The sequence below is a fragment of the Drosophila gunungcola genome, unplaced genomic scaffold (genome assembly GCF_025200985.1).
Source record: "Drosophila gunungcola strain Sukarami unplaced genomic scaffold, Dgunungcola_SK_2 000168F, whole genome shotgun sequence".
NCBI classification, from domain to species: Eukaryota; Metazoa; Arthropoda; class Insecta; order Diptera; family Drosophilidae; genus Drosophila; species Drosophila gunungcola.
Genome location: NW_026453329.1, coordinates 119,466 through 134,790, shown reverse-complemented (window position 1 = coordinate 134,790; position 15,325 = coordinate 119,466). Strand labels below are relative to the sequence as shown.

The following is a 15,325-nucleotide window of genomic DNA, read 5'->3' as shown; positions in this document are numbered from 1 at the left end:
ACAACTTTTGGGAAAGTTTCATGCAGAAAGCTTTAAAACTGAGAGACTAGTTTGCGTAGAAACGGACGGACAGACGGACGGACAGACGGACATGGCTAGATCGACTCTCCTAGTGATGCTGATCAAGAATATATATACTTTATAGGGTCGGAGATGTCTCCTTCACTGCGTTGCAAACTTCTGACTGAAATTATAATACCCTCTGCAAGGGTATAAAAACTCTATCATAAAAAATCACTTTAGTTCGGCAGTGTATGTATTCGCTGAGACGTGTATTTCATATTTGTTTATGTTTCTTATTAGATAAATAGAGATTTTAAGTTGAACTTAGTTTGGAAAATAAGTGGATTACATTCCGGACAAAGTTTAAACAGTTGGATCAAGAAAGGGCAAAGGAGCATTACAGCCTGGAAAGTTAAACACATTAAAAGAGGATGATATAGACGAAGGTAAGTTTTTTTATCCGTATATATTTTGCATAATAATACGTCTATATTGGCAGATGCGTTAAATGTTGTGATATTTTTTTATTATAAATAAATAAAAGCGAGTAATAATTAATTAGGATAAGAATACTTTTAAACAAATAAAACAATATAAATAATAAAAAATAAAACTTATTCAAATTAAAGTTTTGGGGCATATATGTCATGAAAATTGGGCGTAAGTGACCTAAATTCGGTCGCCAGTAGCCCAAAAACACGGTAGTTATTTTACCCTTGCAGAGGGTATTATAATTTCAGTCAGAAGTTTGCAACGCAGTGAAGGAGACATCTCCGACCCTAAAAAATGGATATATTCTTGATCAGCATCACTAGGAGAGTTGATCTAGCCATGTCCGTCTGTCCGTCCGTTTCTACGCAAACTAGTCTCTCAGTTTTAAAGCTGTTGTCTTTCTATTGCAGGTATATAAGCCGGATCGGACGACTATAGCATAATGCTCCCATTGGAACAATCGGAAAAATAAAAAAAAATTTTAGCTTTGGTGTTTTTACATTTTTTTTTAGTTCTTTGAAAAATAGTAATGGTTCAATATTTCAGAATTACGGTTTAAATTTCATCAAAATCGGACGACTATAACTTAAAGCTCCCATATATATATTAAAAATTTTTTTTTTAATTTAACTTTTTTATTATGTAATTTTTTTTAGAAATTCTTTTTGATGCACAGGAACTATCTAATAATTAAGCTGCATATCATCATAGCTTCAATGTAAACACACACTCAAGTCAAAGGGTATATGAACTTCGGCAAGCCGAAGTTTGCTTCCTTTCTTGTTTTACCCAAAATTTAAGGTCTTGAGTAGCCTAAATCTGTTCTATAAATTTTAGGCTGTCAATAACCTAAATATAGGCCTTTTTTTACTTTTTAGGTCATTTTTTGCCTGGGTGTGTTTAAAAACTGCCCATGTGACCAATTTTGTAGTGGTAGTATGACCATTGTGACTATTTTTAGCGTATCAGTCAAAAAAACATTTCCAATTTCAAAAGCCTAACGAGTTGTTTCTGTATCGGGGTGTTTTCTTTTTCTATTTTTGCCGGGAGCATAAAAATGTTGGCCCAAAAAGGCCGAATGAAAATTCCGAAGAGCGGCTGAAATGGATAAACGAAATAAGCTATTCACACTCTGATATGGAATATCGACATTGGGCGATTGGGAGGGAGAAGTCTAGAACGTGTGTGTGGGCTCTAATTCAAAGGGCAAACAGCAGCCACAATGTCAACAGCCACTTTCCCCCATGTAGAATATTCCAGTCCTATGCTAAAATGGCAGCAGCGGAGGAGCAGATAAAGAAGAGCACGGAGGTGGCACGATGTGCAAAATGTTCTTAATTCTCAATTCATATGCAAATTTATTTTATCGCAGCTCTGGCTGCCGGCTGAACCCTGACTGGGGGTTAGCTGCCTGCAACAACAATGAATGATTGTGGGCGGATAGAGTCTCCAAGCCCCCTTCAAAACCCACAAAACCATTTCAATCATCCAACACCCGATTAGAATTCAGCAGAGTTCGGTGGCTACCGTCACGTTATTTCTTGTAACTGTGCCTGTTTTTGGCCATCAGAACACATTACACTAGATCAAGACATTAAATCGAAAAATTTACTTTTGACCGTCATTAATTTTGTTGGTTGTACCTCCTTAACTTACTTTAACAAAATAAACACCCTTCTTTAATTTTTGGAAAATCGCCAGCAAATTAGGGAAAAACTTCATTAATTTTAGTAAAATGTTTCATGATCTAAGATCGTTGTTTTTAGGAAGCAATCGCCTTATAATTTAAAAAGGGGGCTCTTCAATTTTAGATCACTCAAACCATTGTTTATAAAAAGTTTTTTCTTAATTTCATGGTTATTTGCCACACATTCAAGAAATTTATGTAATGATTTTTAGAAAGACCTTCCTTATATTTAAGAAAGTCATTTTCTAAAATGAAAGGCGAGTCGCCATTGGCTGAAGCTCAAGGAAGATTTTCTTGAATCAATGGCGAATTTCTTAGGTCAAGGTCAATTTTTTTTTCTGGGTGCAACGAGAGCTCGCCGATATAGTCGTCGAGCCGGGTCTCGTTTCAACTTCTACTAAAAGTTTTAAAACTGATTAGTTTGCGTAGATAGGAGTGGACAAACAATCGGACATGGCTAGATCGACTCTCCCAATGATGATGTTAGGGTAGGAAAGGGGTCCTTCTGACTGAAATTTAAATAACATATGTAAGGATAAAAACGAATCGAGAAAGTTATCTGGCCCTATAGAACATTAAAATTTGAATAATTTCGTTGTTTTTAAGATATTTGCTTACATCTTGCCCATTTTTTTTGCCAAGTATCTGATTTCAAAAAAAAGTATCTGATTTTAAATTTAAAACAATAATTAATATTTTACAATTATTAAATAAAAATATTGGCGTTTTCGTTGTTTAACAGCTTTCGAAAACATTTATGCAGAAAACTTTGTTGTGCACCAAAAGTTGAGGAATCTCAAGGGCTATAAACGTAAAAAAATAACAAAAATCAAATGTAACAATTTTTAAAAATTTGCAAAAAAAAAAAAATGAAATCATTTTTAAATTGTTTTATTTAAATGCTTCGTGATTAGCATTTGACAATACCTTTTTAATGACATAAAGCTCTTGTCTGTAGCTTACTAGATTAGAAGTAATAGCCGTGCAAAGTTTAGCTTTTATAGCGATGTCCTGATAAATAAGCTAATTTTTCAAAAAAGTCGTAGAACAAACTTTTTCAACGACCTGCCCAACACAAAAAAATTATTCCAGAATTCTAAAACAAGTCCTTAAAATTTGTTCAATTGAGAAACGATGTAGAAATTTTTGAATAACTTTGAACGGAGCAACGGATCCTAGCAAATAAGGCGTTATTCGACTTTATTTTCAATAAAATTTAAACTGTGTTAAAAAGTGTAATATTTTACCAACCCAAGCTCAGGAACTATGTCCCTTATTATTTCTATGGGAGCAATATGATATAGTCGTCCGATTTTGATGAATTTAAAACCGTGATTCTAAAATATTTAACCATTACTATATGTCGAAGATCTAAAAAAAAATTTAAAAACAGCAAAGTTACACTGGTAAATTTCAATATTTTGTATTCAATTCAAATATTTTTCGCCTTGATTTCATCCATTTTTTATTTTATTTAATTTAAATATTTAAAGAATTTTTTTTAATATTTTTAATATTTAATTTAAATTAGGTCCATATTTAAGTTAAATTTAATTCATAGTTAAATTAAACACGATGCGTATTTGTTTTAAATATTAAAACATTTCATTTAACTAGAAATCGTATTTAAAGTAATTATGAAACATGTTTGTTTTAAATATTAAAATATTTAATTTAAGTAGAAACCGTATTTAAATTAATATGAAATAAATTTAAGTTAAATACGGTGCATCTTTGTTTTAAATATTAAAATATTTAATTTGATTTATGATCGTATTTAATGTTAATATAAAACATCTTTAAATTTAATATTCCAAACTTAAATACAGTGCAATTCATATTGCATTGAATTTAAATATTTTAATATTTAATTTAAATATGAATTATATAAAATGTATTTTTAGCGTCTTAAATATAAATATTTATTATATTTAAATCAAATGCAAGGTATATTCATATAAATTATTTAAAACCGTTGTTTTAACATAAAAAAACATAAAGCAGTTTATTTTTTTAAATAATTTTATTTCAGCACAATTTATTAACAGTACGACTTATATAGTTTATCAAAGAGATCTATATTGAACATAAGGTTTTAGCATTCACTTCATACAAGTGCATTGGATGACTTGTGAATTAGTCAAGTTTTTTTAAACTAATTTGTTGTTTTCTTTTCCGCATTCATATGCCTGCATATGATAGCAGAATGTGTTTAGATCTATATCATTACAGGCAGCATAAATAGTTTTCTTTTCACAAAAGAGAAAGAGTATTTTAAACATTTGGAGACAAAGCCCACTCTTAATTGCTAGTAATAGTTTGTTTTGTACGTTAAGTCCCTTGTAAATTACATTTTCAGAATATTGTACATTTTCTGTTTTAAACATATAACGATTTGATTCATTCACAAATATCAATATTGTTCACATTTATATTTCTAAAATTAGATTGATCAAAAACAGGCGGAATTCCATTTTCATAGTTAATTAAGAAGTTTGAAAATTTTACACATTCCTTAATTGCTACTGATCTACATTGATTTTTCCCTGATGTTATTGAACCTAAATATGTTTTGACACTATATGCTTAACTTTAAACCTCATTACCCACGCGTGTTTAATCGGTCCACATTTCTTAATGGCAGTGGGACAATGCACGAGAAAATGATGCTTTGGTTTTAAAGTAGGACCATATAGGTGTACATATAATTTATGATGCGTTTTAATTTTACCCTCTAAAACTTTTAAGTCATCTTCAGAGAATTTGTTTTGAAATAAAATATCGATATTTCTAGCATACGTGCATACATAATCCAATTATCGTTATTTTTAGGCTCATCATTATCAATATTAATGGTAAGAACTTAGCAAAACATAGCTTCTCAAAGGCAGTCATTCTAAGATAATTTTTTTTAGTTTTTTTAAGTCTAGACGCCTTGAAATATTTCTTATGTCCAATTCGCCAAATTGAAACAGTTTTTTTCCGGTCGTTGAATAATTCTATGGTCAAAATTTATCTTTAATTACGGCAGTCAGTGTTTGAAAAATTCCATACACACAGATGCCTTCTAGGACGTCATGCATAAGGTCGAAGTAAAAGTTATCAATAACGTGAAAAGTTTTTAATTCGTTGAATATACAATCTGTTTTCCACTTTCTAGAAAATCATATGCTTTTAAGTCACTATCGTTTGCATTTTTATCTCTTAGATACCTTTTGTTTTCCTCTAAGTCAGTTCGCATTTCTATGTTCGCTTGCTCGCCCTGCAAAACCTTTTCGCTCGAAAAGATTTAACAAACCCAAACAGAGAATTTAAGCCCAAATTATCGCCTAATATTAGCCAATAACAAAATAAACAGTTTTATTTCCATCTTCTGTTTTAATGTTGACTCCATTTTCAAATTCTTTGAGAGTACGAAATAAATGATAAAATATTACCTCATTATTATTCTCTTTAAACGCATCCGACGGTTGTAAGCGAAAGAAAAAATAAAGTCTAGTTTGGATATTAAATACTGATGCAGCGTTGGAAATGAGTAATAGCAGCCGCAATTCATCAAAATTCAAGAAAAAAGGTATAACAATGTCATCGGGTTTATAGTTTTGAAGTTTTTTGTCCATGTTTCATTATTAACAAAATTTCAAAAGGATTCCTTTTCTACTAAACGTTTTTGATTTTGAACAGTTAAATTTAAGATGTTTGGAATTTCAAAAAGAGACTTTAATTCGAAAATTACAGGCATCATGATAATTTTTATTTTATTTGGATAAAGAGATTCACAGTTTTTTTTATTTTTAGGACCAATTATATTAGATATAGTGTGTGACTTAGGGTCTTCAAACAAATTTTTACTTTACCAAGTTTTAAAAAACTTGTGCTCTGACTTAATTAATTCAAATGAACTCGCACAAAAAGAAATAAACGATTTATGAATTTCATCAGCTGCATCAGCATTTGTGGTCGCTTCAAAGACTGCACTGGCAATAGGAGCAATTAACTTAGCAACCATACTTTGAATTTTAACAATTTCATTTCTTGGCAAATTCGATCTTGTTTGCAATTGAAGGGTGAACAGAAAAGATTTTTCGTTGAAATCAGCTTTGAATGTGTGTATGATCATTTATTTGACAAAAGGAAAGTACATTGTTAGCTGAACTTAAATCTGTAGTGCAATCTGAAGCCTTTTTAATGGGTAATTCACAAACTCGTTCGCTGTATGGCTTTTGTAAATGTTTTTTAAAATTAAAAAAAACTAGAAAAGAGTTGATTACATGAGTAAATCTTACAATGTAAAGGGTCATCAAAAGACGGTTTTTTTTTGCAAATGTTCATGCTTTAAGTGATTAATTAATAAATCCACGTCTTTGAGGTTTTTTTGGCATTTATAACAGGGAAACATAGTTTATCCTTATTCTTTTTAGAAACATAATAAAGATGACAAATTTGCTGACTTTTTGTCGTATTTTGTATACATATTATAGAAATACTGTTGGATAAAAACCCAGGGCAACTCGGAGGCCGGTGGGTACTTTAAATTTAACGTGTTAAAAATTTTAAAACACGTATCTAAAGACTGAAGGAATGAATTGAAACTATATACAGTTTTATCAAAGTAAACATAAAAAGTTTTTAAAGAAGTCGCTTTGTGACCTTCTACAAACATAAACGGTTGAACTGTTTCTAAATTCTAATGGTTTTTACCGACAATTTCAGCAATCCTTTGGCGATAGTCGGCGATGGAGTCAACTCGAAGGTTTTTGATGATTTTGATGAATACCATATACTGGATGGTAAAATTGAAGGAAACAGAATAGTCAAATAAAGGCTTATGAATCTGTCATTTAAGTAAAAGTAAAAGAAAGACAAAAAAAAAGGATTTTAATTAAACAATAATTTACCAATAGTTTCTGAATTCTTAAAATTCATAAAGAGCTCCTTGCTGTTCACGTTGTGGATATTAGATGCATAGTACAGTTGTACTTTCTCTTTAAACGCTTCCCATTTTGTAGCTAATGCGCCTTCCTTTCTAGGGAACATCAAATTAAAATCGATTTGTACCTGATAATAGATTTGTTTCTAAGCTTGGGTTTTACTAAGTAATACGGCATCACTAGGGATGGTTTTATGCTATTTTACTTTTATTATTACTTTGAGCATTATTAGTATTTAGTAATATTTAAAAAAATCAAATCAGTTCTTAATCAGTATTTTGCAATTACTTTTAAGTTTGAAGTATTAGATTTGTTAAAATACCAGCCATTTATATAACAATGTAAACAATTCTTACCAATTCTGGTGCTCGAGAGTCTTTATATTTTGGCCAAGCCTTCAAAAACTCTACGCCGAAAGATTTTACTTCCCTTTTGACGAAGAAGATGAAGTTTTTGTCCATTTATCTGTGACCAGATCCAGTCTGAGAAATCTCTCATCAATTCAGTTTTGTCTGCTAGGTAAATTTCTTCTTCAATATCCTGAAATGTTCATAAATAAAAAAAAAAGGCACTTACCAAATACTTTTTGAGCTTTGCTGCTGCAATCAAATTTTATTCTCGGCGTGGTTGAGGGTAATATAAAATTTGTATTTCTTCCGGCAATGATGAGCGTGATAACCTAATTCAAGTAACGATGTTTAGCCAGATCGCGCAAAAGAATATGATCATCAAAGAAAACTTAATGAACGGTACTGATAAAAAAAATGAAATATTAAATTTAAATATGTGAGTATTAAATGAAACCATATTAGACTTAAATATATATTTTTAAAACAAAGATTTACACTTGAAATCTAATATTTTTCACATTAATTTAAATAGGTACATATTAATAACCTGATTCCATTGCCGCATTAGATGGACTTTTTAAATGTGCCTGATTCCAGTGGCGCAGTTAGCAGTTAGTATATGCTACTCCGACATGTGAGTGGCACGAGCAGCTGAGCTGGGTTTGTTTACTTAGCAGTTTGGCAGATCCAAAAGAAATTAATCACAATTAATGAACATGAGTGAGTTTACTAAACTCTGAAATGCTCAGCAGGACATCCATAAGTGCGACCGAGGCATTTGCCAACTTGAACGACAAGGGGGAGAAGCTGATTGCGTTGTTATGACGGGTTTGCAATGTAGACCACCAAGTTTCTATAAAGGGCAAGGATCCTCGTATATGTGGGACTTATTTCATGCCAGAGATCCAGCAGTATGCAATGTGGTACTGCGAGCAGAATTTGCAGCGTGCGCTCTAGGTTTCAGTCCATTTTTATACAAAATAGATTTTATATTCAAAAGACATCAGAAATTGCGCCAACCTTGCATATAGAAAACAGCTGTTGTGTAGGGTGGCACGAACAAAATATCGTTCAACATCGTATTTTCCGGTATTTTTTCTAAAAATGTTCGGGGCGAATGGTTTTTAATCGCATTTAAAAAATCGCATTTATTTAAAAATGCTGCATTTAGCCATATGGATTCCCTGTGTAAATAAAGTGCGCATTAGGCTAAATGCGTTTTAATGCGCCAATGGAATCAGGCTATAAGTCATGCAATTATATATGCAGGGTATAATAATATTATGATTTAATATTCACATATTTATTTTTAATAGTACTTTCTTTTATCAGTGTATTTGTTTTTATTCTATTCTCAAAACAGCCACATATGCATGCAGGTGCAGAATGCGTTTACAGCTTTTTTTTTTTTATTTCTTTGGTGGTAACTATAAACGGGAAACGCACGCTGCACATGCATGCATAAAACATGTACATATACACAGCGTACGTATGTATGTACATAATATTACCACATTTAAATTTTTATATTTAGATCGTTAGTTACCAAATAGTGATGCTGCTGAAGCTAAATTTAATCTTGGCTTGATCTTAATCATAAGGGTTAATCAGTTCAACTAGATCGCGGTAAAACACACATTTAAATGTGGGAATAACTCTAGAATATATTTGTTTTTAATATACAAATATATGCATGTATGTGCGGATTCCGTTTACCAGTTTTAGTGGCTTCCAAACAAATGCAAAATAAATCTAACGGCAATTAAGCGGTAAACGAACGCTGCTTACCAACACATGTACAATATATGTATACCAAGCGTGGTTATGAATTCACATAAGAAAAGCCTAAGATAAATTTATTGCAGAATTATTCACCCAATAACGTAAAAGATTCGTGATCCAGATTATTTATTTTGGGAGACGCGCGCGGATTTGGCATCAGCGATTAAACTTTAATTTTCACAACTACACGACCTCTTCAACTGCGACTTGGAAATGATGACACACGCCGTGCAATGCTGAATACGAAGAGAAGTGATCTGGGCATACATATGTACATATGTATGTGTGAATCCGTTTCAAAGAAACAGCGAATAAAGGAGAAAAAAGGCCGCCAAAAAAGCGGTTTTAGAATTTGTTACGCACATATACTTTTGACTTTTGTTCCATTTATTTAACATTATTTTTATTTAGGTACGAACGTAATAAACATTAAATTTAATATTATCTTTGATTGATTATGATTACGTCTGAGATTTAAGAGTTTCGTTCTAAGTTAATGGAACACAACAATAAATTAAAAAATAATTTCTGTATTTACTTTTAAATATAAAATGCGAACCTTAAATGCCCTCGACTACAACTTTAAATTACATAGGAATGATATTTAAAGTAACAAAAATAAATTTAAAATTTAAGTTGTTATGTATTACTGATTAATATTAAATTTAAATATTGAGCACTTTCAATATAATACTTTAAACTTAGATATTATTACAAACAATAATAGATTTAAATTTAAAAATATTAAATACCATTTAATATGATTTGTATTTAATTTCAATAGTTTTATATTTACTTTAAATATGAAATATGCATTTTACAATTCAATATGCGCATATTTATTTTTACTATTCCATTTTTTTACCAGTGTATAATTTTTTTTGTATTTGATTCCGATTGTTCCTATTAGAGCTATATGATATAATCGTCCGATTTTGATGAAATTTAAACCGTAATTCTAAAATAGTTAACTATTACTATATCTTGAAGAACCGAAAACAAAATTGAAAAACACCAAAGTTATAGTTTTTTTTTATTTATTTTTCGATTGTTCCTGTGGGAGCTGTATGCTATAGTCGTCCGATCCGGCTTGTTCCGACTTATATACTACCTGCAATAGAAAGACAACTTTGGTAAAGTTTCATGCAGATAGCGTTAAAACTGAGAGACTAGTTTGCGTAGAAACGGACGGACAGACGGACATGGCTAGATCGACTCTCCTAGTGATGCTGATCAAGAATATATATACTTTATAGGGTGGGAGATGTCTCCTTCACTGCGTTGCAAACTTCTGACTGAAATTATAATACCCTCTGCAAGGGTATTAAAAGGGTAAATGAAAGTAAAGAATGAAAGAAAACTCACATTGTTTTCCGACCCTTAAAATTATATACGTCCTTGATCAGCGGGGCTGGTCGAGTTATTATACTGTTTGCAATGATAAACCAATAGTTTTTGTTCCCTTTACTAGCAAAGTGAATCGAAGCTTAGATAAATAAAAACTCGGACCACTGTGCATCGTCCTGACCCATCTTTGTCCTTCCCACCGAAGGAGAAATCGGAACGAACGGAAGTTATGTCGTGCTGCGATGGATGCCGCCACTGTTCCCAGGCAGTTTTTTTCAGCTAGGAGCATTGGGAACCGGGGTTCAGGCACCGGGTATTCGGTACTGGTCACGGGTCTGCACGTCTGCGCTATTTCAAAGCGATTGCAACGTTTACCATCGGGCACACAAAAGTGAAGCTAAGTAAAGCGGAAGTGTTTTCCTGCTTTTCCTTGCCCGACTTTGTCGGTCTTTTTGTAGTGGGTGAAAGTCTTTTTAATTGAAGTGGCTCAGACACACACCAAGCTGGATATTTTGAATTCAATGATGCGGCAGGCGGTCAACGCCTTTGACTGTCTGCATGTAGTTGGCTCTTTCAAAAGGACACCAGCTCGCCTAACTTGAGAAAAAACGGTCGAGACTGAGCGGAAGCAACTATGCCGTATATGTCATTAAAATTTACTACAATCTATTTTGCTTGCTAATTGGCACTTGGCCATGTCCTGCTCAGGCACTTTGTGCCTACCCCAAGATCCAGCTCGCCTTCTTCCTGGCCATAATCGTTACTTGCACCAGCAACTTCGACCGGGCAATTAGTGCCAGGCATAGGCCAAGAATAGCAAGTGCAACTCAATCCCGTTCTACGCTCCATGGGCGTTTAATTACGTCCTCACCGCTGATGGGACTTAGCACTTGCAAGCCATAGAAGACATTAAGTAACGCGGCCTAACAAGCCTTAAATTGTGCGGCGTACTTTAAAGCAGCCTTCGTTTTTGCATCGGGGATTGGCATACAAATCTAGTTAAAAGCGTGGAAAGCATACACCATAAATCCATTTAAATGCGCATTACCATATGTCAAGTGCTGCCTCATCTTGGCCACTTTCCATTGGTTGGTGGCGAAATCCACTCATGTACTTGAGGCGCAGACCTCCCACTAAATCCCATTACATTGCATTGCTAGATTGCTAATTACGCGGCGCCAACTTCCGCGAACGAGTTCTAGGGACCAGAAAGAGACCAAATGGTTGGAGCATAATGGAATCTGGCGAAGGGAATGTAATGTGAGCGCGAAACTTATTAGAAAATATTTACGGAGCACTTCAAAAACACTGACTCAACGAAAGTAGGCAAATGGCTAGCGGGAAATTAAAGTCATTTAATCAACAGGAATCAAATATTAGACAAAAACAGACAAGGCATAAAAATAAAAAGAAGTGGTGGGGTTAGCAGTAATACAATTATGCTATTTTATTTTTATTTTATTTTATTTTTAAGTGACATATTTTCTCCCAAAAAGAAAAAATTGCTAACTGCTCATTTATTATGTGTAGCCTAATATAAAAAATGTTCTCGTATCAATTGAAAATAGTAGTAGTACAACTTACAATTTTTCCAAAAATAAAATTTCGTACTAGTATCAATATTGCCGAATAATGGTAATAATATGACAATGTTGTGCTCCGTTGTTGAATCAAATTTACATATACATATTCAACGTAGTGAAGGAAGCATTTCCAACCCTATAAAGTACATATATTCTTGGAAGAGTCGATCTAGCTGTCGCCGACTATCCGTCCGTGCTACGCAAAATCTCTTACTTTTGAAGCTTATTTTGCCCAAAAGTAGGCCTTCTATAGCAAATAGTATTTAAGACGGATCGGTTGATCGCATGGCTATGGCTCTCATAAGAACAAATTAAGCAAACAAATGCAAATTCAAAAGCCAAGTCAATTTAGCCATTTCCGTCTATCTGTCGGTCTGTCTAAACACCGAAAACTATAAAAGCTGGAGCTTTGGGATGCAGTTTTGGTAATTTCTGGTTTATTTCAAAACGGCCACTCTAATGTACTCACATAGGCTCTATGTGTGTTTTTTGGCAATATTTATTTATATATTTTAGAATGTTTTGTTATAACGCCACTGTATCATATCGTAGAATAATTAAGCGGAAAATCATAACTGTTGTTAAGGAAATAGTCATACAAATCCAAATATTTTTTTGTTGTTGAAGAATATTCAATTTTTGGAATATATGCAAGTGTATACAAAGTTCGGCTTGGCAAAGCTAGCTTCCTTTCTTGTTCTGCTTTGGTTTTACTGTGGGAATTAAGAAAATAACTAAACAATAGACGATTATCATTTAATAATGATATCAAGATACCCAATATGCTTGAACCATTCAGGCATTCGTACACCGAGAAAATTTCAGAACGAAAAAACCAAGAGCAAATCTGCTCTATTTCAGTATTTTTACTTCTCACTTTATCAAGCAGAAATGTTCCTGAAATCAAGGAGTGTTGAAATATCGCATTAGAATATCGCCTCAGTGAATATAGTTGAAACTGTTTATTTTATTTTGACAAAATTATTATAATTATATATAAGTTTTCGGTAACGCACCATTTGGGATTTTTCTGAAGCACAGCTTACTTTTGTTCTTAGTTCTTACTTCCTCTTTTGATCTTGGATGCCAATAGAATAAAACGGGTCTCTCTGCTCCTATAATTTTCTTCCCTCGTGTTTTATTGGAAATAATAATAAATAAACGGAAAGTGAACTTGGAAATAAAAAAGGAGGATATAAGGAACGGATTCGCTGCTTCTAAAGATAAATATCTCTGCAGATTCATCTGATTTATTCAGATTTTCTTCAAGGAGAAATTGTTCTATTTGTTCTCGATTTCGCTAATCGAGAATAAAAGATCCTTAACTCCAGAAGAACTTAGTCTAAAACTTTAAAAGAGAAAGAGATAAAAATTGGGAGAGAAGTTCTCTTAAATTGTTCGGAATGTTACTTTAAAATTTTCGCAAGACGTAGAAGTATAAGAATCAAAGGAAACAAAAAACACATTCATACATGGACTGCAGCAGCGTCACTTGCGGAAAGGTGCTATTTCACAACTCTTTTAAATACTTTGTTTTACTTAAGCACGTGTTAAGAAGTAAATTTAGATAAATACATTTTGTAGCAGAGCCACGCTTAACAATTTTTTAGTTTAGACAAGTTTTGAAATTGGAATATAAAAATTGTTACTCTGTTTAATTATTTTTTTTTCTAGGTGCCGGTGTTAATTTCGAGTGCCTTGAACTTATCACCGCAGAGGAAATAAAAGAGGCGATTCCGCCAATCGGAATAAGAATTCTTTTCCGCGAAAAGCTGTTCGCTTGGAGGAAAACGAAGGTAAGACATATTATACCACTTTCGAAAATTCTTATTCACTTTTTTTATTTATTAAAAATATAGTTTGCCCAAGAAAAATCTCCACATTCATCGCCTCCAAAGCCACCGCCACCAAAGTCACACCTCCTCTTCATATGTATGTTTTAAATATTGATAAGAAAACTAAAAGACTAAAATATATTTAGCTGTATAATTTCGAATCTAGATAAATAAAAATAAATAATTACACTGTTTAATTATTTTTTTTGCTAGCTGCCGGTGTTATTTTCGAGTGCCTTGAATTTATCACCGCAGAGGAAATAAAAGAGGCGATTCTGCCAATCGCTTGGAGGAAAACGAAGGTAAGACATTATTATACCTCTTTCGAAAATTCTTATTAACTTTTTTGTTTATTAAAAATATAGTTTGCCAAAGAAAAAAATCATCGCCTCCAAAGCCACCACCCCAAAAGTCACACCTCCTCTTCATATGTATGTTTTAAATATTGATAAGAAAATTATAAGATTAAAATATATTTTGCTGTATAATTTCGAATCTAGATACAAGAAAATAAATAATTACACTGTTTAATTATTTTTTTTCTAGGTGCCGGTGTTAATTTCGAGTGCCTTGAATTTATCACCGCAGAGGAAATAAAAGAGGAGATTCCGCCAATCGGAATAAGAGTTCTTTTCCGCGAAAAGCTGTTCGCTTGGAGGAAAACGAAGGTAAGACATTATATTATACCTCTTTCTTAAATTCTTATTAACTTTATTTGTTTATTCAAAATATAGATTGCCCAAGAAAAGTCTCCACAATCATCGCCTGCAAAGCCACCGCCACCAAAGTCACACCTCCTCTTCATATGTATGTTTTAAATATTGATAAGAAAACTATAAGATTAGCTGTATAATTTCAAATCTAGATAAAAGAAAATAAAAAAAAAACACAAAATTAAAAAAGTTTTTGGGACCTGTCATTTTTACGGAATAAAAACCGTTTTCAACAGTCGTAATTCCAGAACGGATTTACCGAAATCAAGAAGAAAATTTCTCAGATCAAGACTGCTTTTTTAAGACTGAATACTCCGGATTAGAGAATAAGTCTTCTTGGTGTTGAGAACGAAGAGGTTGTTGAGTCCAAGCATAGGCGCTCTAGTTTTTAGAATAAAAGTAAATTATTTTTGATTTTGAGAACGATTTACTCGCGAAGCCGAGAAGACTTTTTCAGTCTTGAAAAAGCAGTCTAAAACACCAAACTTGCCTTGATCCGAGCTACATTTAAAAATTAATCAAAAAACTAATTTAAAAAAATAATTTGTTTACAATTTTTTGTTGTATATAGCCATTAATTTTCCATTTTCGAAAGCTATATG

At 32.5% G+C, this 15,325-nt stretch overlaps 1 long non-coding RNA gene across 1 annotated transcript; it reads left to right on the top strand.

Moving 5' to 3' along the window:
• The first annotated feature begins 308 nt into the window (after positions 1-308).
• LOC128265878 (uncharacterized) lies at positions 309-14,826 on the top strand. Its single transcript, XR_008268932.1, has 7 exons — positions 309-449; positions 13,850-13,971; positions 14,035-14,107; positions 14,224-14,312; positions 14,376-14,441; positions 14,557-14,678; positions 14,745-14,826. It is a non-coding gene; the product is annotated as an uncharacterized LOC128265878 (long non-coding RNA).
• Positions 14,827-15,325: the final 499 nt, after the last annotated feature.